At 52.1% G+C, this 20,817-nt stretch overlaps 1 non-coding gene across 1 annotated transcript; it reads right to left on the reverse strand.

Moving 5' to 3' along the window:
* Positions 1-16,685: 16,685 nt before the first annotated feature.
* Positions 16,686-16,757, reverse strand: TRNAE-CUC (transfer RNA glutamic acid (anticodon CUC)). The gene has a single exon. It is a non-coding gene; the product is annotated as a tRNA-Glu (tRNA).
* Positions 16,758-20,817: the final 4,060 nt, after the last annotated feature.

Genomic DNA, 20,817 nt, shown 5'->3' on the forward strand with positions numbered 1-20,817 from the left:
TGGCCTGGGCTGGCCAAGAGCCCTGAGGACTGCAGGAGCTGCTCTGCAGGACAGCCCTGGGCAGCCCTGGCTGCAGCCCCAGCTTCAGCCCCTGCACCCGTCCCTGACAGCAGGAGCCATCCTGCCCTGTCCCTCTGACGGTGCCCAGGGCAGCCCCGCTCTGCAGCACATCGTCCTCCTCCTCCTCCTCCTCCAGTGCCACAGAGAAACTGGGAGAGTCCTCCTGACACATCCCTTAGGCTGTGGGGTGTGCTGGCTTCAGGAAGTCCCTCCAGGAGCACAGGGGACATTGCCCTGCACCCACACACTCACCATGCACAGGGCTGGGAAGATGTTTCCCCAAGTGAAGTCTTAGCTCAATGTCTTCCCAATCCTGATTGCCTTCAGCCTGTCTCTGCCTGGCTCCTGTCCCCTCAGTGCCTGCAGGCAGAGCCCTCAGCCCCGCTGGGCTGGGAGAGGAGCTGGTGCTGGGAAGAGCTGTTCCTTTAAAGCTCAGCAGCACAGACAAAGCACAAGGACTTTAATGAGACTCTTGGGGATTTGGTGTTGTTTACATCAGACTCAGTCCCTGAGAGAGTGTTCAGAAAACTTCTCAAGATCTCAAACTTTCAACTGAAACTCCAAAGTTTCTTGAAGTTTTAATGGATCCCACTGAGAAAGTGTCCCCAGGTTCCAGGGAGAGCAGAACACTGGAGGCAGTGATGACAGCTGGGGACAAACAAGGCAAAGGTATCTCTGGTGCTGAGCAAAGCTGGATGTGTTTGAGGAATGCAAAGGGCCAAGGCCTGAGCCCCAGCCCCTGGCCAGGCAGATCCTGTCCCTCCCTCCTTGCTCAGGGCTCTTTCTGGGATGGGCAGTGGCATGTGGGGATGTGCAATGCCAAGGGCAGGAGCATGGGGCGGCCCCTGCCAGGCTGCTGAGCAGGGACAAGGAGGCAATGAGGCCCCAGCCCTGCAAGGGTCACTTGTCTCCTGCTCCTGCCTCAGGCCCAGGCCCAGCAGCCATGGCCAAAGTGCTGCCCAAGGTGGCTCTGGCAGGGCTGTCTTGCAGCTGCTGCCCATCCCTGTGCCCTGTGCAGCCCAGGCTGTCCCACGGTGTCCCTGCCCTGCGCCTCTGTCCCTGCAGGCTGTCGGCATCCCCCGGCTGCCCCACCTGGCTGGGCCCTTCCTTTGCTGACAGCTCTGCCTCCTGCCTGCCTCTGCCTGCCCACACAGAGCCTTGGGCTGCTCCAGGCTCCTTCTGGGAGATGTGTTGCACCACAGCTCTGCCCTGGCAGAGAACGTCTGTTCTCTTTGTTCCTAAACTGAGCCTTCCACATGTGCCTTTAGCTTTGATTTTTTTCTTTCTGTGGTTGTTCTCTACCATGTCAAAAGGATCCACTATCACTGAAACCACCCTTCAATCCCTCCCAGGGCTCTCCTCTGCTCCCCTCACTCCCCACCCCACTGAGCACAGAGCTCCTCTGTCCCTGTACAGTGCTCATGTGCTTGAGGCCATGGGTGTCTGGACAAGAAAGACGGTTCTTTTCTTCAGGAAGGAAACCACAGAGCCCCAGGGTTTTGAAGGCAGATCAGAAGCAGTCACCAGAGGCCAAGGCAAGCCAGACCTGTCTGTCCTTGCAGCTTTTGTCTGAAAGCAGCCCTTGGATATTTGTGGAGTTTTGGAGGTGGAATTCCATTTCAGCCATGAGTGCCTGGACCAGAATGACAGTTCTTCTCCACAGGAAGGAAAGGGCAGAGCCCCAGTGTTTCAAAGGCTGATTAGAGGCAGCCCCAAGGAGGCCAAGGCCAGCCAGACCTGTGTGTCTTAGCAACTTTTGTCAGGGAGCAGTGCTTGGGTAGATGGAGTTTGGGAGGCCAAATCCCAGTTTTGTCCATGGGCGCCTGGATGAGAAGGACAGTTCTCTTCCATAGGAAGGAAAGTACAGAGCCCCAGTGTTTCACAGGCAAATGAGAGCTGGCGCTCAGGAAGCCAAGGGAACCTAGACAGTCCTGGCAGCTTTTGTCTGGAAGCTGTCCTTTGATATAAAGAATTTTGGAGGCGGATTCCCAATTTTTGCTATGGACACCTTCACTTGAAAGATGATTTTTCCATGGAACAAAAAGCTTGGCCCCCTAGTGTTTTGAAGGCAGATGAGAGGTGGCCCCCAAGATGCCAAAACCATCCAGAGCTGTCTGTTCTGGCAGGTTTCATACAGGAATCATCCTTCGATATAATTGAATTTGGACGTAGAATCCCAATTTCAGCCATGAACCTCTGGAGGAAGAGAAGAGTTCTTTCCTACAGGAAGGAAAGCACAGAAGTCCAGGGTTTTAGGGGCAGATGAGAAGCAACCCTCAACATGCCAAGGTCAATTGGACCAGTCAAGCCAAGCCAACCAGAACTTTCCCATGTTCTTGGATCCTTGGGGCCCTGCAGCATCACAATTGCCCCTTGGTTCCATGGGGCCCGGTAGTATCACAACAGATCTTTGTTTCTGCAAGTCCAGTGATATCACAGTGGTCTCTCTGGGTCCCCTTTGGCACAACAGCCCCTTGCTTCCATGAGGCCTTGCAGTGTCAAAATGGTTTTCTTGGTTCCATGGGGTTGGGGAAGATGAAACAGGAATGACTTATAAATATGATTGTCTGGCAAAAGATTTTGTGAATATAGAATCTATAAGAGAGATCGACATGAAAGCCGGCTTTGAGGTACTTTAGTTACTAAAAACCTGGAAGCAATAGTGTGGCCAGACTGAAGGTAATCCCCTTTTGATGAAACAATACCCTCTGCTTGCAGTCAGGTCCAAGGGTCAGAGGACACCCTACTAGCTTGGCAGAAGGGGCCCAAAGAGGAGATTTTAAGGTTTAAAATGTAACACAGTATGGTAATGTAATAATTCTTATAGCCTGTATGTAAGTGGTATAGGATTTGCATATTGTACTAGATTGGTTAGTGAGAAATAGAATATTCAACACAGAAGAAGATTTATTGTATTGTAATGGGAACCTCACTCTCTTATGCTTTTGCTTTCTCACCCTTTTACTCTCTTACCCTTTTACTCTCTTACCCTGTCATTCTCTCTACCCCTCTCTTCTCTCAGGCCTGCTCTGAGCTGTGGCTGGCAGCTGCAAGTGTGGCCCCGGCACCCAGACCCTCTGCAATAAACCGCAAGTTCCACGACCTGGCTCCAGAAATCTTTCGTCTCCATCTGTCCCGACTGTCCTACTCCCCAATGCTCTGAGACCATGGGACTGTGCAGAGTACCACAATGGCCCCATGGTGGGGCTGAGTCCTCTGGGAGCTGCAGCTGAGCTGCTGTTGTGCCCTTGCCAGGGGCTGAGGCCGTGGGGCAGAGCCCAGAGCAGCCTGGCCTGAGCAGGGCTTGGGGGAACGTGGGGCTGCCCCCTGGCCAGCCTCAGGAGGGGGAGTTCCCCGGCTGCGGGAGGCTCATTCTGCCGTGGCTCTCTTCCATGACCACCGCCAGCTGAGGGCGGATGCTCAGTACTCCTTCCGCAGGGAGGTGGCCCCTGCCTGGCTCCCGGGGCCAGAGCCGGGACCCCCTGAGCAGCCCTGACCGGAGGTGACAGGGGAAGGAAGGGGACAGAATCCCCCCAGGAGGGGCAGGTCCCCATCCCACCCCCTGGGCACCGTGGGACCTGCAGGGCTTGGGGACACTGTGGTGAGGGATGGGCACAGGGGTGGGCACAGAGGGGCCCTGCTGAGGGTCTGCGTCCAGGTGAGACTCCCACAGCAGCCCCGAAGGTTTGGGGGGCCAGGACAGCGCAGAGCTCCATCCCCGGGAGGGAAGTGCAGCCCTGGCAACTGGGGGACAGTGACACAGACACAGGCACAGCCCTGGAGCTGCCGTGGGCACCCGGGGGACAGTGACACGGACACCGGCACAGCCCTGGGGGTGCTGCTGGCATCCAGAGGACAGTGACACAGGAACAAGCATAGCCCTGGGGCTGCCGCAGGCAACCGCGGGTCAGGTGGGTCTGGGGGCTCCCGGGGGTCCCCGCCCCGCTGAGCCTGGCGGAGGCTCCACAGCTGCGCTCTGGCCGGGATTCCAAGCGGAGCCAGCTCGGCTGGGACCAGGACAGACACTTCTGGCTGTCAGGGGTGGCTCGGAGGTTCTGCAGTCTGTTGGAGATGCTGGGCACCTCCAGTCCTGGGGGCTGCAGGCACAGGGGCCCAAATGTGCCTGGAGGCCACCTGTCCCCCCTGCCCCAAAGGTGACACCAGGGGATGTCCCAGAGAGTGGACGGAGACCTCAGGGAACGGCTGTGGTGTCGCAGAGGGGCTGTGTCATTGAGGCACCACTGTGGCTGTGATGAGAGAGGCACAGAGCAGCTGTGATGCCAGCAAGGGGCTGTGTGACATCACAGAATGGGTTGAGTGAGGTCACAGAGTGGGTTATGACATCATAGAGTAGGTTTTGTGGGGTCATTGATCAGGTAAGATAATAGATGGGACTGTGTGACATAACAGAGCCAGCTGTGACATCAGAGCTCAGACTTCAACACCACAGGACAGCTGTGTGACATTACAGGGTGGGCTGTGACATCACAGGGTAAGTTGTGATATTACAGAGCAGGCTGTGACATCACAGGGGAGATTCTGACATCATAGAGGGTGGCAGAGTGACATCACAGAGTGGGCCATGACATCGGGGAGTGGGATGTGACATCACAGTGCAGCTGTGTGACATCACAAATCAGGCTGACATCAGCTGAGACTCCCAGAACAGGCTGTGACATTACTGAGCAGGCTGTGACATCAGAGGAGGGCTGTGTGAGATCACTGGGTTGGCCACTCTTCCCCAGCCCCCCCCTCATAGTTTCTCCCCAGAAGTCCAATGCTGTTCATGCCCAGCAGGGTCACTGTACCCCGGGATCCCCCCGGCCCACCTGGAGCTGCAGTTCCTCCCAAGGATGTTCCACAAGATCAACTCCAAAACTTGACACGGGGACAAGGGGCCAGGGCTGTGTGACCAGGACATCAAGGATGGGGATTATCCAGGTCACTGGGGTCTGGTTTGGTTCCCAGGGCAGGAAAGATGTCTGGCAGCTGGAGCAGGGTCTGGGAAGGGCCTCCAAGATGGGGCTGGAGCCCTTGGGCTGTGAGCAGAGGCTGAGGGAGCTGGGCTTGTCCAGCCCAGAGCAGGGAAGGCCGAGGGGCTCCTCATCCCAGCCTGGCAGTGCCAGCGAGGAGGGGATGGAGAACACAGAGCCAGGCTCTTCACAGGGGGACCTGGTGGGAGACAAAAGCCAATGGGGTGGAAGGGGAAAGAGGGGAGATCAGCGAGGACAGATGAAATTTAGGGAGATGAAATAATTCAGGCTGGTTTCAGCATTTCCTCAACACCAAAAGCAGCCTGACCCCATTCCCCATCCACCACTGACAGCTTTGCAAATCAGGAATTGTTCAGGCTGTTTGGCCCCCAATCCAGGATGGGCATCCTGAGACAAGAACTTCACTGTGTTTATATCTATCACAGAACCACATTTTTCTAAAACTAATTTCAGTATGGAAATCACTTATCAATGGTGGACATGTCAGACACTGCTGGGGCATTGCACATAGCTCAGGGAAGAGAGTGATTGTTATTAAATTGTGTCCTGTTCAACTATGGTCTGTTGGCCATGAAGAGAAACTTTCTGTGCCTCTGAGTCTCACCAGTTCCTGACCCCAAAGGACACAAACCTGGTGAGTTCTGGCTCCCACTCCAGTGGTGGCACCTGCACCTCCCTCCATCCCCAGAGCAGAGCTCCCTTAAACCCACAAAGTCCCTGGCAATGCAGGGATGAAGGAACCAGGACAGGCTGTGGGGATCAGGGGCAGGGCACAGCCAGAGATTTGGGATGGTTGTGAGTCCAGGGCAGGGCCTGGCCCTTGGCCTTGGTGAACCTCATCCCATTGTCCTGGGCCAATAGATGGCTCCAGCCTGGCCAGATCCCTCTGCAGAGCTGAGGCTTTTCATCTCCTAAATGTATTTCATGGCTGTCCTTTTTATTGTCAGCTGCCTTCATGGGCTCCTCTCTTAGCTTCCTACCTTTGTGAGCTTCCCTTTGCCCCTCATCTTCACATCACAGGAGGCACAGTATCCCTAACACTTGTGCCTAATTCCAAGTCTTTGGCAGAAGTGCCAGGGCTAAGCTCCAGGTGCTGCTCCTGCCTGGCATGTGGGGCAGTGCCAGGCAGATGGGGCTCGCCAAGCACACCCTCCATGCCCTGATCCTGGTCTGAGTAAGAGGGACAGTGGTGTTTCCCTCCAGCTGTTGGTGAAAGGACAGGATTGGGGCTCAGGAGATGCCGGGACAGTGATCAGACAGGGGTTCCCAGCCCTCTGCTCCAGCAGGAGGATGTGTTTGAAGGATGACAGCTCTGGTCAGGGAGACAGCACGAGTGTGTCCTGTCCTGCAGCTTGGTTTCAGCATTTCTGTACAGAATTGGTACCCCCAATTCCATGAATTGGGAGCCATCTTTTGCTCCCCAAATGCAGGTAAAACTTCTCTTCTGTCGTTTCCAGAAGTGGCAGTGTCCTGGAAGCACTGATGTGGTGAGAAAGAGCCCTACAATGCTTGCTCAGGTTTAGGAGCAGAGTGGGCTTGGGGTGGGTTTTTGGTGTGTCAGGTCAGTCCTGTTTCTTACTGGCCATGATGTTACTGGTTTCAAACTGGTTACAAAAGACTTTTGCAGTGATGCTCCTTCTGCCAAAAACTAACTGTGCTTCTGAGCAGCCAGAATAAAATCTGAGCTTCTCTAACACACAGCCATGGACTAGGCTGTGGGCACTACCAAAACAAGGGTGCAGTGCTGCATTTTCATGAGCCAAGCCATGACTCCTGCTAGTTGTTTGTGGAGTTTTGAGCCCTGCAGGGTATTCCAGGTGGTCAGGAGTGGCCACAAACCAGGGAATGAGGTGCTGAGAGTCAAGCAGTGGTTTTAGTGCAACAGGGAGAGGTTAAGCTGCAGCTTTCAGAATAATTTCAAACTTCACTTTAATGATGCTCAGGCTGCTGGTGGTGTAATAGCAGCAGACATCAGCAGTGGGAGCCATTCCCGTGGTTAAATGTACATTGTTTGGTGGGAGAAAAGTGCTTTGAAAGAAAAGAGACTGTTTCCCAGGGAAGACATCTCTCATTCCTTGCTTTTATCTCCTCCCTGCCAAGCTGGGGATGCTGTGAGCCTGTGAGCTGCTGAGAGGTGCTTAAATGTGTGCTGGGTGATGAGGAATATCTTGCTCTGGTTTTTATGTACAAGCAGGCTGGATTTTCTGCAATAGCTCCAATAACCTTCGAGTGGCTGTTTAGAAGGATGAACCTCATTAAAGAAGAGGTATTTAATAACAGGCCTATTTTTATCTCTGTCTTTATCTAACAATCTGCACATTTATTTCAAGCTTGTAACAGTACTTTGGAAGAAAAACGTTTTCCCTCCTCTGAAATGTGTTGGCAGTGCCTCCAGCCTTGGTTATCTTGAATTTCCAGTTTGACTAGCATCCCTCCTCCTTCCAAAGCCAGCAAGCCACAACAGGCCCACAGCTCCAACATTTTCCTTTGGAAATGGGAAATTTCTTGGGGAATATGCTTTCAAAACATGGGACTTGGGTCCCAGGGTCACTGAAACAGTTCTGAAGGTTTGATCAAACATAATCACAGCAACTCCCTCAGGCTTCAAATGTGTGATCTGGTGTGGGACAGGCACTGCAGGCACTGCAGTGTTTGCTGCAGGATGTGACTGACCCACACTCTGGGAGAGGCTGGCAGCTCTGGGGCTCAGGCATTTCTGCAGAGATTTTTTTTTTCCTAAATTTGTCAACTTTATTTCATAATTTCATAAATTAAACACTGACCTATAGATATCTTGCAGACATCGTGTATTCAGCCCATTCTCCTGTGTTTGCTGTCATTTGCTGGTGGTGAAGGAGGCAGCCCCAGCCCTGAGGGGATGCACCATCTTTCCAACTCCTTCCACATCTGTCCCTTTGGCATTGCTGGCTCTGTACCCAGACCCTGCCCTGACTGAAGGTTTGCTGGAGCACAAGTGCCTGAGCCTGTGGCCAGGATGACCATTTCTGAGCCCTTTTCCCAGGGTACTTGTGGCCATATGCTCCAGGAGATGCTGGATTTGGGCCCTAGGATGTGTGTGGCATTTATTACAAAAGAACTTGGCTCTAGGGGCTAATCCCTGGTTTGTCCTTGTCGTTCAGTCTGGATCATGTACATCCCTTAACTATAGTTTTGCAGCCTTATCTTTTTCCATAATTAGGGAGCATTTTCCATGGTCTTGCTCAGGCCCTTCCTCCCTGCAGTTTCCCCTGTGGGTTAAGGCCTGACTTACTGAAACTTCCACAGAACTGATTCTGGGTGGGCAAGGACAAGGTCAGAGGGTTTTCAGGCAGTCAGCACAGTCAGATGGCTCCTGTGAGGAATATTTCACTTGCTCTTTCACAGCTCTTGCCTGCAAATTGTCCTCTTGCTCAGATGGGGCTCCAGTTTCTTTTTTTTCCTCATTTTTCTTTCCCAAGTTATTCAGTTTTCCATACATTTATTTATAGGGTCACACAAGCAACAGGTTTGCTTTTTCCACAGATGTTTCCAGAGCCACGTGCTGTGCCTGCTCCATTCTGGTGCAAAAGCACCTTCTCCTCTGAGGAAAACTCAGAATATCCATCCAGCTGTCTTGACTGAGCGAGGCATTTTCTCAGAACCCTGCCCTCTGCTCATTTCAGAATCTGCAGGGAATTTGGGACATAAATTAAAAAGCTATTTGATGCTCCTTGAGGTCTAGAAGCTGGTTTTGCATTTGTTCTTACTTGAATGCACACTGAGACAAATGGCTCTGCTTTACTGAAGCTACTTCCTTTGGCATCCTGAGGAAACTTCCTAGTTAAAAAATAAATATGGCTCGTTTTTTCCAGCCCTGTTTTACCAGCAAAAGCTGGGGAAGGAAACGTAATCTCCTTGTGTCTGTCCTGATGTTTTGTAGAACTAATTCCCATTGATTGGAAGAACTCTTCCATGCCAGATTATTGTTTAATTTTTATTATGTGTTTACATTTTGGAAACAGTAAGGGTGGTGGTGTTGGAAATTCTAATGAGGGACAACATTTCTGATTCAAAAGACTCAGTCTCCTCTCTCCTGATTTTTCTGCCTGATCCTTCAGACTGCAGGAAGTTTTGCTTGGGTCATTCACTTGCAACAGGATGTTATGTGAATACAGAATTAATGTGTGCAGCCTGTCACTTGGAATTGCTGCTGCTCTGCTGCTGGAGAGCTCCCGGGGTTGCAGAGTCCTTGCAAGCAGCAGTAACAGGAATGTGCCAGTGATCCTGCAAAGCCAGAGGAGGAACAGGGAGCTGCAAGTCTCCCCCATCACTGCGGGGTGTGAATAAATTGATCTAATCAAAAATTTACATGTTAGCCGTGGACCAGGGTTTATTTTTAGGATGTGTCATTCAGCCCAAGCGAAACCTCTGCATCTCAGGCTGGTGGTGTTTCTAAAAGCACCTCTAAGTGATCACTGAGGCAGGATTTTAAGCTGCATTTACATTTTGATAGAATCTGTTACTTTCCTTATCTGAAACAAAGCCCACCTGATCTTCATTAATTACACTATCATTTCACCTAACCAGGGTGCTACTAATTACAGTTATCTGTCTGTTCTTCACCAGATAATACACAAAAAATTGTTACCCCTGGCTGTATCTGGACTAGCTGGAGCTGTAAGGGGGTTGCACATGGTGATGGGTTTTGCAGGTGGAGTGCAGTTATTTATGGGCTGTCTGAGGGAATGCTGGAGGAGTGGCTGCTGTCCCACTGGCTGTGCTGCCATTCCAAGACACCTCCACGGCAAAACATACAGAAAACACTGCTTAAACACAGAAAAATCTGGTTACTGCAGGGTGGCTGGAGCAGGCCAGCTCCACAAGAGAGGTGTTGGAGTCCTGGGACATCCCAGACCCACCTGAGCACAGGCCTAGGGCTGGAGGGGACACTGCTTGAGAAGGGGTTGATCCCAGAGGTGTTTCCAGGCTCAGCTATCAGGGACTCTCTGGCAGTGCCTTTTTAAGGACGGAAAATCTCACAGGGGCTTCACAGAGAGCTGCAAGCCCTGGTGGTGGTGCTGACTGCTCCCCCACTAACATCAGCTGCAGTCTGAGCGGAGCAAGCACAGAAAGGGCTCCTCTGAAAAGAGGCAGCAGGAAATGTCTGAGCTGCTGGGGAGCTGTGGGTCCAGAGGGCTGGAGCCAGAAGCCACAGGCTGCAGGGAAGGGGGTCCATGAGGGCAAAGCCTTTGCTGGAAGGGAAGACAAGGGCCTTTCACTTGACTCCTGTTTCATCATCCTTCCACACACTGATCTCTCCAGATGCTCTCTGAACCTTTGGTTTGCTTTCTGAAGGGGAAAGGACTTGTCCTGGAGGAGGAGCAGAGCCAGGCTGCTGAGGAGAGCTGGTCGCTGTCAGCTGGCAAGAGGGGAGGGACACGGAGGCCAGAGGGGGGGACACTGGGTGAGGAGATGTTCACACTCATCTCCATCCACTGCGAGTGCTCTCAGGCCAAACACACCTGCACTCCTGTTTGTACTGTTTGCTGTACTTGATAAACTGATATATGTGAGTTTGGGGGTTTTTGTTACCTTTTTGTATTCTGAAGAGAACTAAAGATGGTTCACATGATTTTTTTTGTGCCTTCTGCAGTGCAGGCAATGCAGGCAGGGATGGAACAGCAGCATCTTTATACTTGTCAAGTCTCCTTCCGCACCCAAGGCTCTGCCTGAAGCTCAAAGTGATTTTCTTGCAGGCTTTGAACACTACACCAGCAGGGAGAACAAGAAGCTCAGTGAAGATTATGCTCCAGAAAAATTGTATCCATGATCCAAAAGCTAAATATGGAACCATGCAAGTGCACACTGCAGTGGAAGTGGAGCTGGGAATGCTGAATAGTGAGGTTTCCTGTCCTTCTGGCATGAGGAACCAGGGGTCCTCTGGTTCTCCCTGGTCTTCCATGAGGACCTCTGGCTTTCCATGAGGATCTCTGGTTCATCATGGTTCTCCATGAGGACCTCTGGTTCTCCATGGTCCTCCTTGAGGATCTCTAGTTCTCCATGAGGATCCCTGGTTCCCCATGGTTCCCCCCAGGGCTGTGCTGGTGCCATGCCCGGAGCTTGCTGTGACAGCAGGCAGCAGTTTCAGGTGGGGCTGCTCTGCTGGCAGGGCCTTGGTGTTCCCAGCAGGGCAGGGCAGGGATGCTCCTGTCCCAGCAGGACACTGGGCATGCAGGTACCACCCTTCAGCAGCTGCTCCTCCTCTGCATCACTTCCAGGGGCAAAACTCCTGTCCTGCTGCATGGCAGGGAGGCCTGCAGAGCCAGCATGGAGGGGACAGGCTGGGCAGCAGCTGGGCAGCACTGGTTTAATCCTTTTTGCCTGTTCCTGCCATGGAAGCTGTGTACTGGGTGAGATGTGTGTGTTTGGGGAGGGCTGGCCTGACCATTAGCTTGTCAGGGTTTGCAACACTGGCAGCTGGGAGAAAACTGTTATTAAGTGTAACGTGGCACCTTGGAGACAGAAGCATGGGGAGACAATAAATACAGCCTTCCATAATGCCATTTTATGGTGTCACTCTTCAGAATTTATTAAGACTTAGTTGCAGCCATGCCTACAGCCTCCTGTGCTGGAATCCGTAAATTGTGTTCGTTATCTCCAGCACTTGCTCTGACCTGCTGTGTTTTACAAGGGAGGAGACACTGGAGGAGTGGGGACACCCCAGCTGCTTTCTGCAGCCATTCCCCTGGTGCCAATTCAGCTTTTCTGGGGTTGCTGGGACACGCCAGGCAGTGCTTGGCTGCGTGGATGGACCCCAAGTGTGATGTGATGGTTGAAGAGAACACTGAGGGACTGGGGAGCTGCCAAAATCACCACAGCTCCACGGGGAGCATGGAAGGAGCTGGGCGAGGAGGGAGCCATGGGCACCTTGGAGCACACTGGCACATTTGTCACTCCACTGTGGGACCACCCCAGCAGTCTTGGATGTGCTGAGGAGGCTGGAGGTGGAAAAGGGTTCACAGGAGCTCCCTGAACTGCACACAGGGAGATGCTACACCTCTGCTTGGTGTCCTCTTGCACCAGTGTTTTCAAATGAAAAAGCAAATGAAATCGTGCTCCTTTCACCCATTTTTTGTCATGACAAATCTCAGCAGCAGCATGTTTGTGTACCTTCATTCTTATCCTCATCATTTAGGTCCAGGATGGAGGAAAACAAGTTCAAGCCCAACCTCCTGATAATTTATTATGTTCCTTATGCTTAAGGGCAAAATTTAAGTTGCCAAATGCAGATGTTTGCATGCTCTTTTTTTAGCTCTCAAAATCTGCTTGATTGATGGACGTCCCTGTTACATTAATAGCTGGGCTTTGCAGAAAGCTGTTATTACCAGGAGAATCTGGTGTGGGTTTCATTTTTTCTTCTTGCATTGAAAAACCATTATTAATGTCTTTCTGAGGGAAAAAAAAAAAGGTTTCAATTCAGGCATTTTACTTTGGTTTCTCTGGCTTCTTCTCAACTGTCTTTACAGAGGTGCTTTTAAAATCAACATTACAATTTTTCTTCATATCCTACTGAGTGGTTGAGGGTTTCTGCATCTTGCTATTGATTTCTGATTGTACTGCAGGACATGTAGCTGCACACAGGTTTTTCTGTGATGGATAACTTCATATGTGTCTTCCTAATCATCACTGAGTTGCCTTCTGCATGTTCCCTGTTGCTGGATGCGGCTGCTGAGCTTGGAAGGCACCAGGAGAGCTGAGTGCAATCCTGAGACACCAAACTTGTGACTGCTCATTTAATTTGGGTTTGGTTTTCAATCAGACACAGGGGTCACATGAGGCTTGTGGGGTCTCCTCTTTTGTGTAGTCTTTGCAGAGTTCTTCTGCCCTGGCTTTTCAGGCAGCTTCGTGTTGTGTGTTGTAGGAGCAAAACAAGTCATTGTCCTGGCTTTGTGTGGGGTGGTCATAATGCACCTTTACCTTCCAGCACTGACCTTGGCCCTTGGGGCAGCTCTGCAGGCAGATCTCAGCATTTCAGAGGTGCAGAGTCATTGGATCCCAGAATGGTTTGGGTTGGAAGGGAGCCTTGAACTCATCCAATTCCAATCTCCTGCCATGGCAGGGAAGGGACACCTTCCACCATCCCAGGCTGCTCCAAGCCCCAATGTCCAGCCTGGCCCTGGGCACTGCCAGGGATCCAGGGGCAGCCCCAGTTGCTCTGGGCACCCTGTGCCAGGGCCTGCCCACCCTCCCATGGAACAATTCCTAATTCCCAATATCCCATCCATCCCTGCCCTCTGGCAGTGGAAGCCATTCCCTGTGTCCTGGCACTCCAGGCCCCTGTAAAGATTCAAGTCTCAATGAAGCAATGCAGAAGCCCAGTGTTCATTGGTAACTGCTGTAAAGCTGGATTTGCAGACTGAGGCTCTTGGAGCACATCAGCACTGATGGCACAATCTGTGTGAGAGCTTGTTGGCACCAAAGGAACCTGTGAGGAGTGACAGGACTGTGGCCAGCACGGGTGCTCCAGAATGCGTCCATGGCTCCAGGTGGGCATGCAGGGGAAGAACTCTGTGTGTGGGCACAGTCCTTCCCATCTCTGCATGCCCTGGCACAGGCTCCACATCTGCCAGGGCTGTGGCTGTGCCAACAGGCACTTTGCAGAGGGCTGGGTGTGCACAAACCTCTGCTGGCTGGACTGGGCTGTTTGCTCCTCAGGCTTATCCTGGACAGGCTCCTGCACCTTCAGACATGGAGGCTACACCTGGCTTTTGAGGAATTGGTTGTTGCAGTTAGTCTGTCCGTGCTGGGGACCAGGACAAACACTGGCACAGGAGCTGGTCCTGTGTCCCCGGGATAGCAGGGCTTGGTGGTGGCAGTGCTGGCAGGGACATGGCAGTCCAGCCCTGCCTGGCCCTGCAGAGCCGGGGAGGAGACACGACTGGCATGCGTAACAATGGGCAGGCTCTGACACTGCCGCTGGAACTCACTTAGCAATTCTGTTGATGTTCTGGAAACGAAAATATAATTCAGGCCACCTTCTCCACCCAGCTGACCCTGAGAATCTGGGAGAAGAGCTACTGAATAATTAGGGGCTTTTTTTCTCCCCCCTTTTTGCTGGAGTTACTGCTCAGTGTTGAAATGTCCTCTACGGTGTCATCAGTTCCCTTGAACTTACTGCTCCGAGTGTACTTAGCATTAATATAATTATGTAAATTGAAGTCTCATTAATCACCGGGGGCTGCAGCACATCCTTGTTGTGCTGTTTCATGGGTGGCTTGGCTGGTGGGAACCCCCTGGCCAGGGGTGGAGGCTGTGGCTGGAGCACTCCCCCTCTGCTCCTGAGCCTGGTTTAGCTGAGCTTTGTGTGTCTCACCCTGGAGTGGAGGATCTGAAGTGTTTGCCAGCACTGCCATGATTGCAGCCTTGCTGCCGCAGAGGAGAAAAGAGAAAGGTGGGTTTGTCCCAAGGGAGTTTGGCTGGACCACATCCCTGCTGCTGTCCCTGTGATTTGGGTCTGTGGGGTCCCAAAATGCAGAGCCCAGCCTCGTGGCTTGGCAGTGAACACCAAGAGCCCGAGCTCTGTGCTGGGTCTGCTGCAGGGCTGTTTGATGATGCTGTGCTCCTGTCTCTGTGGCAGAGCTCTCAGCCTTCCTGGCAATGTAAATTCTCCTGGCTGCATGCTAAAATTACACTGAGTTATTGATTTGTCTTTGAGAGGATTTCCTTCCCAAGGGACATTTCTGGTTGCTGTAGTGATTTAGTTCTTCTGCAAGTGCAGAATCCGTGGCAGAGCAGAGCCACCCTCCTGCCCTCAAGCCTGCAGCTCAGGGTCATGCTCCCACAGGCTTCCTCTGCAAGCTGATTTCTGTTCCAAGGCTGGGACAAGGTTACATGGCTGTTATTTCCATGTAACAACTGCAAATAAAAGGGCATTTTCAACTTTCCACTGCAGAAGCTGCAAGTCTGGGACAAGCCTTTGTGCCATGGCACCAGCATTCTCTTGGGCATGTCTCAAACCCAGCTCCATGGCTGGCACGTGGGACATGTGGAGCCATGCCAGCCTTAATATACTCGGACTCCTGAGAATATTTTAGTTCCCCAAAGTGGGGTATGATGGGATGTAATGGTTTGGGGCAAATTTGTTAAAGAATCTGCAAAGGAGGGCCCCTCCAGAAAGCAAAACCCATACGGCCCCTCCCCCCAACCGGTTCGGGAAAAAATTCCTTGGAGAGAGGTGGAAAGAACCTGTTTATTTGACAGACACAGCACTCTCCCCAGCACACAAAATGAACAATACCCAATGACACCGTGTGGTGGTTTGACCAGGAAGAAGTGGGAATTCTGGGAAGCTGTGGTCAAACCAATGAAGGTTTTGAGTTTGAGACTGGCACCTGGTGTAGCCAGTGGGGTTTGGACACACCTCCGAGAATACACAGGGGTTAAAAAGCAGGGCACTGCCCCTGGCAGGCTCTCTTGGGACGTCGCGGCGAAGAGGTCAGATCTCTCCCCCGTCCAGACCGCTGCTGCTGGGCGGGGGAGGGGCAGCCACGTGGTAGGCCCTGGGCCTGGACAGAGATGGGAGGTGAGGAGGCCTTCGAGGATGGAAGGGTGGAAAGATCCCAGAGAGTCAGCCCTCGGGCAGCCATTCCCCTCCCCCCCAGGAGGGAGAGAGAGAGAGAGCCGGCGACACCGAATGTGATAGCAGCCGGCCCAGGAGGAGAATGGGGGGGGAGAGTGCCCGGCCGGAGCGGCAGCGTGTGTGGGAGTGCCGCAGCTCTGGGACAGACAGAGACTGAAAGTTTTAACCCCTTTCTTTCATGATTGGGGCCTTTGCAAAAAATGCTAATCCTCCTCGAAGCTGAATAAGAAGGGAGATAGGAGATGAGATGAGACAAGGACCTGGCCCGAAGAACGTGGAGATGATTGAATGGGGAGAGATGATTTGGAGTGGCCTTTTGGCTGGACTTTTCTTGTGGCCATGGACTCAGTTGTTCCTGTGACACAGAGACTGCACTTAGGGGGAAGCAGTGGCTCAGAACCAGGAGGGTTCATCGTGAGGACCCCCCGGCCCCAGGGGGTTGGAAAAATATGGGGGGGACAGATGTCCCAAAGCAGAGACTGTGCCTTTTTGGAGTGAGACAAGGCATCCTTGAAAGACAACCCTAAGAGCAGCTCTGGCCATGCACGGTGGTGAGAGCACTGGGCATGGAAGGAAGATGTCACAAGCGGCAAAAGGACTTTTTTTCCGGGCGGTGCCGAAGTGACAGGGAAGCACACGAGGTTTCAGCGTGTTTCCAGGGGAAGCCTATGGAACAAGAAGGACTCCTTTCCTCTTCATGAACTGAAGTTTGAGTATACTAAAGTGTGGTGCCAAGGCTGGGCAGTTGGGTGTTTTGGGAGAATGTATCGGATTGGGAAAGTCAGGTAGTGGGGAGGAGGAAAGTGGTTTTTGTAAGGTCTTCAATTTTTTTTTTTCTTTTCCTTATAGTTTTTCCCTATTTCCCTGTAGTTTAGGTAATAAAGTGTTCTTTATGTTTAAGCTAAAGCCTGTTTTGCTTATTCCTGGTCACATCTCACAGCAGACACCAGGGTGAGGGCATTTTCATGGGGGGCACTGGCTCTGTGCCAGGCTCAAACCATGACATTTTTTGGTTCCCTGACCGGGAATCGAACCCGGGCCGCGGCGGTGAGAGCGCCGAATCCTAACCACTAGACCACCAGGGACACCATCCCAGCGGTGTCTCCATAACCAAAAAATGTCTCAAAGCGGTGCTTTGAGAAAGATGGCAAAATCAGAAAGTCTCTTTCGGGGGTGGTTGCTCTGTTCTCAGTCACTCCGGCACTGGGGCAGCTGCTGCAGCCGAACCTTCGGTGTTCCCGGGTCCCATTCCGGAGCAGGTTCGAGATGGTCACAGAAACAGGAGAGGAGAAACAGTCCAGGAAGGAATGTGGACTGTTTGGCTAAACTAACTAATAAGCAGAGGCAAAGCAGAGCAGAAGCAGAAGCAAGAGCAGAAAAGCAAGCCAGCCAAGCAGCAAGCTAAGCAAGAAGAGAGAAGAACAGCCTGATGTACACTCTCTCTGTGTCCCTGATAAGAGAAACCCAAACAAAATTTCCACTCTTCAGAGCCGATCTTAAAGGCACAGAACAGAGGAATGGGAATACAAACATTATAATGTCACCCCAGGACAAGCATGCTCTCCTAAAGCTGCAGGGTACAACCTCTCTTTTCTTTGCTTTCTATTGACTCACCATGGACCATCTCCAAAAACCAAGCAGGTGAGTTCCTGCTGGTGGTTCTGAAGAAGCCAAGACAGTTTTCTTCTATCACCAGTTTTCTCCCCTTGACCCTGAAATCCCACCCCGCTAGCTGTGGCTCAGCTGGTGAGCACCTTCAGTAGAAGGACCTGATCCTTCAGGACATGGCCCAATGTTTCAGATACTCTGTGGCTGGAAAATGCCCAGCTCTGTGTCGGTGGGTTCCTGTATCTAACCCCACTATCTAGCGGATTTGGCACCAGTCTCAGCTGCATACTGATAAAATGGGAGGCTGCTCGTGCATGTGGTGTTATAAAACAGCATCCACGAATTAGGCCCAGGGAGAACATCAATTTATTTTCCTGTGAACCAAGTGTGGCGCAGCTCCTTCCTTTCCCAGTGATCTATCTGTGAGATAAAACACATCTTTAGTGTCTATCTTAAATACTGCAGTGTTGACAAGTTCTCTTGACAGAAATTAGGCTAATGTCCCTTACGACTGCTTTGTCTATAGAAACAAGGCTTTAAATTGAAGCTTCGCAAAGTGCTATTCCAGCGCCCTCTCCAAGGCATCTCCTTATTTCAGCTTTTATTATCCAAATTTGTTCTCACTCTGCCTTGGCAGCAGGGATGGCAGGCAGCTCTTCCCATCCATCCTGCTGGTCTGGCAGCCAGGGGTGGGACCAGCACCTCCCGAGCTGGACCGGACAATGCTGGCCAAGCCCCACGGAGCCCTCGGCCCCGGGGAGGCTCCAGGCTCAGGGGTGTCGAGGTCCGCCAAATGAACGGGTGATGAATGATTTTTTGGTGCAAAAATAACCAACAAGGCACAGGGGGTTTGCAGTAACAATTCAACAAGATGCAATTTTATTGAAATAACCACAGCTGAATATGCGTTGGTTAGGGAATCTGGGGAAGAAAAGGGTAAGACAAGGGAAGAAGAAGGAAAGAAGGGTCAGGTAGGGTATAGCTACCAAAACGTGTCATTGTTCAGGGGTCCAGCCGTTGAAGCTCACTGGTGCATGTCTCAGGGAGATCTCAAAGGACGGTCGGATTGCACCCCAAAAATATACTGTTTTTCCTTGGGGGAAGGGTGGCCGAAATTAGGTTTCCATGGAGGGGAAAAGAATAGGAACAGGAGGAGGGGTGCTTATTTCTATTGTTTTCATGGCCGAATGCTCACAGGTACATTTATTCTGGGCAGTATTCCCCCCTTCGTGCACACCTCCCCCGAGCTGGGGGGGTTGTTCAGTCCCAGTCTCTGGAAGGGGGTGCCAAGAGGATGCCAGGGGGGTTACTTGTCTTGCCTTGGTTCCTTGATGTGGGGATTCGCATCTCTGTTTGTCTGTCGCAGTGGTTGAAGGCAGGCAAGAGGGGTCTTCTCTTGGAGGGGGGAACCACCCCAGAGCTCAGTCCAGCCAGGTCAGAGGTAGGGAGAAAGTCCAGATCCATTGTTCAGAAAAGGCAGCATGCCCCTTTTGAGTTCAGCATGGCATGTTCTGCAAACACCACCTGTGAACACACTGAATAAGCATAAGACTTTCTTTCCCAACTGGCTCAACAGTTTTTAACCTTTCGGTGGTCTTTTCTCTTCATGACAATTGTGAGGCAAAAATGAAGGATTTTCAGAGAGGCTCTCACAGGGGGCACCACTGCTGGGACGGGGCTGGGGCCTGGGTGAGGGGAGGCAGCTGACACCCATCGAGCACAGAGGGGATCCAAGGCAGTCAGCTGCACGCCCTGCCACCGGCACAGTGTGTCCTGAAACGCTCCCACTGGGAGCTGGGAGAGGGAGTTTGTGTCGTGTGTGTCTCATCCTTGCAATTTCAGCACTGAGTTACAGACTCAGAAGCTGAGGACAGGAACAGAGAGTGCTGAGGCCTGGTCATGAATTCCCTGCTTGAGCTTCCCAGCCCTCCCCTGGAGAATAGTTTCCTGTTTTGCTCTTTTGCCCTCCTCAAGTTGAGCCCTTTTAGCCTTTAACTCCACGTTTCTAACAACAGATTAATCATGGCTGTTTTAAACCTCCTGGTTCTCACACTGGTGTTGGTCCTGATGGATTATACCCCCCTATTGTGTCCTTTCTGTGCCTCCATATTGCCAGGTTCTTTGGTGGCCCTCTCCTGAGTTGCTGAGAGAGGAGGAGAGGCTCTCTGAGAGTGACACATGTGGGAGACACGATGGTTGATGATGTTCTGGAGGTGCTAACCTCCATCATAGTAAAGAAGCCTCTCTCAAAAGATATTAGATGCTGAAAATTCCACAAAATTAATATCATCCTCAGTTCCTTTTGTCAGGTTCTCCTGGTCAGCTTCCTTGTTCTTCTCTGCCTACATCCTGCATTGATCTTCTCTGAACATAGCCAAGCCTTCAGCATCCCAAACAGTCTTTCTGGAGTAACAAATAGGCCTGAAGAATGACAATTATTGAATGGATTGTAGCATTGGCTTGGGGATAAATAATGTAATGAGTTGGAAAGGGATTAAAACTGGCTTTTGTAAGTAAGCTTCTCATGAATGTTGACTTGGGGACATGGTGAGACAAAGGTCGCTGCAGTGTCTCTGCAGTCTGGTGTGCCATTTGAGAGATGAGATATCAGAGTGTGGCTGGATACCTTTGGTCTCTCTGTTTCTTCTGTTTGTACCTTTGTGGGATTAAACTCTCTAAACTGCTGCAGTTCACAGACTTCAAGCCCAGTATCAAAAGAAAAAATAAATCAAAGGCCTGGAATTAAATCCTCAGCACATGGCTCCTGTTGCACCCTAACTCACTGCAGTGCCTGCCTTGAAACTGGGGAGAAGGGTTTGCTGGCAAAGTGAAAACATGTTGACCCCACTCTACAAAAGGGCACTCCTTCTTCTTCCTGCCCTGTGGTTATTTTTTCCTGGTGTGTTTGCTGCTGTTACACTGCAAGGCAGAGCAGCCCTCCCAGCAGGGAGGTGGAGAATGGAGCACTTGTTGGAGGAGCTCTTTGCCACAGAAAGCATTTCCCTCCTGCAGCAGCAGCAGCAGCAGGTACCTCAGCAGATGCTGCAGCAGTGCCTCCATCAGAGGCCCTGTATTCCCCCCTGGAGCCCTCCTGTCACCCCTCCTTCCCTGAGATCCCTCCTCCCCAGGCTCCTCGCTGGCCTCCCCCTTCAATTCCATCATTTCCAGACTTCCCAGGGGGCCCAGGCACCTCATGGGAGGGTCACGCTGTGCCCTGTGTGTGACAAACACCCCTCCTGTCCTTGTGGCTCCCCTGCACGGGAGGGATGAGGTTGGTGTGTGTTCAGCAGGCTCAGCTCTGGGCATGCGGCTGGACCCCCTGGTGTGCCACCATCATCATCGTCACCTTGGCACTGCCATCGAGGGTGTGTGGCAGTCACAGGGACCTGCTCTGGCACTGCCAGCCAGGCCCTGCCTGTCCCCACGGCCCTGCCTGTCCCAGGGGCTCGCCTGCCCCTCCTTCCCTCTTGCTGCAGGAGCTGCAGGAGAAGCCAAGTGGATTGGGCAGGTGGTGTGAGGCGGGAGCCCAGCCCAGCC

The sequence above is a fragment of the Zonotrichia albicollis genome, chromosome 7, assembly GCF_047830755.1.
Source record: "Zonotrichia albicollis isolate bZonAlb1 chromosome 7, bZonAlb1.hap1, whole genome shotgun sequence".
NCBI lineage: Eukaryota > Metazoa > Chordata > Aves > Passeriformes > Passerellidae > Zonotrichia > Zonotrichia albicollis.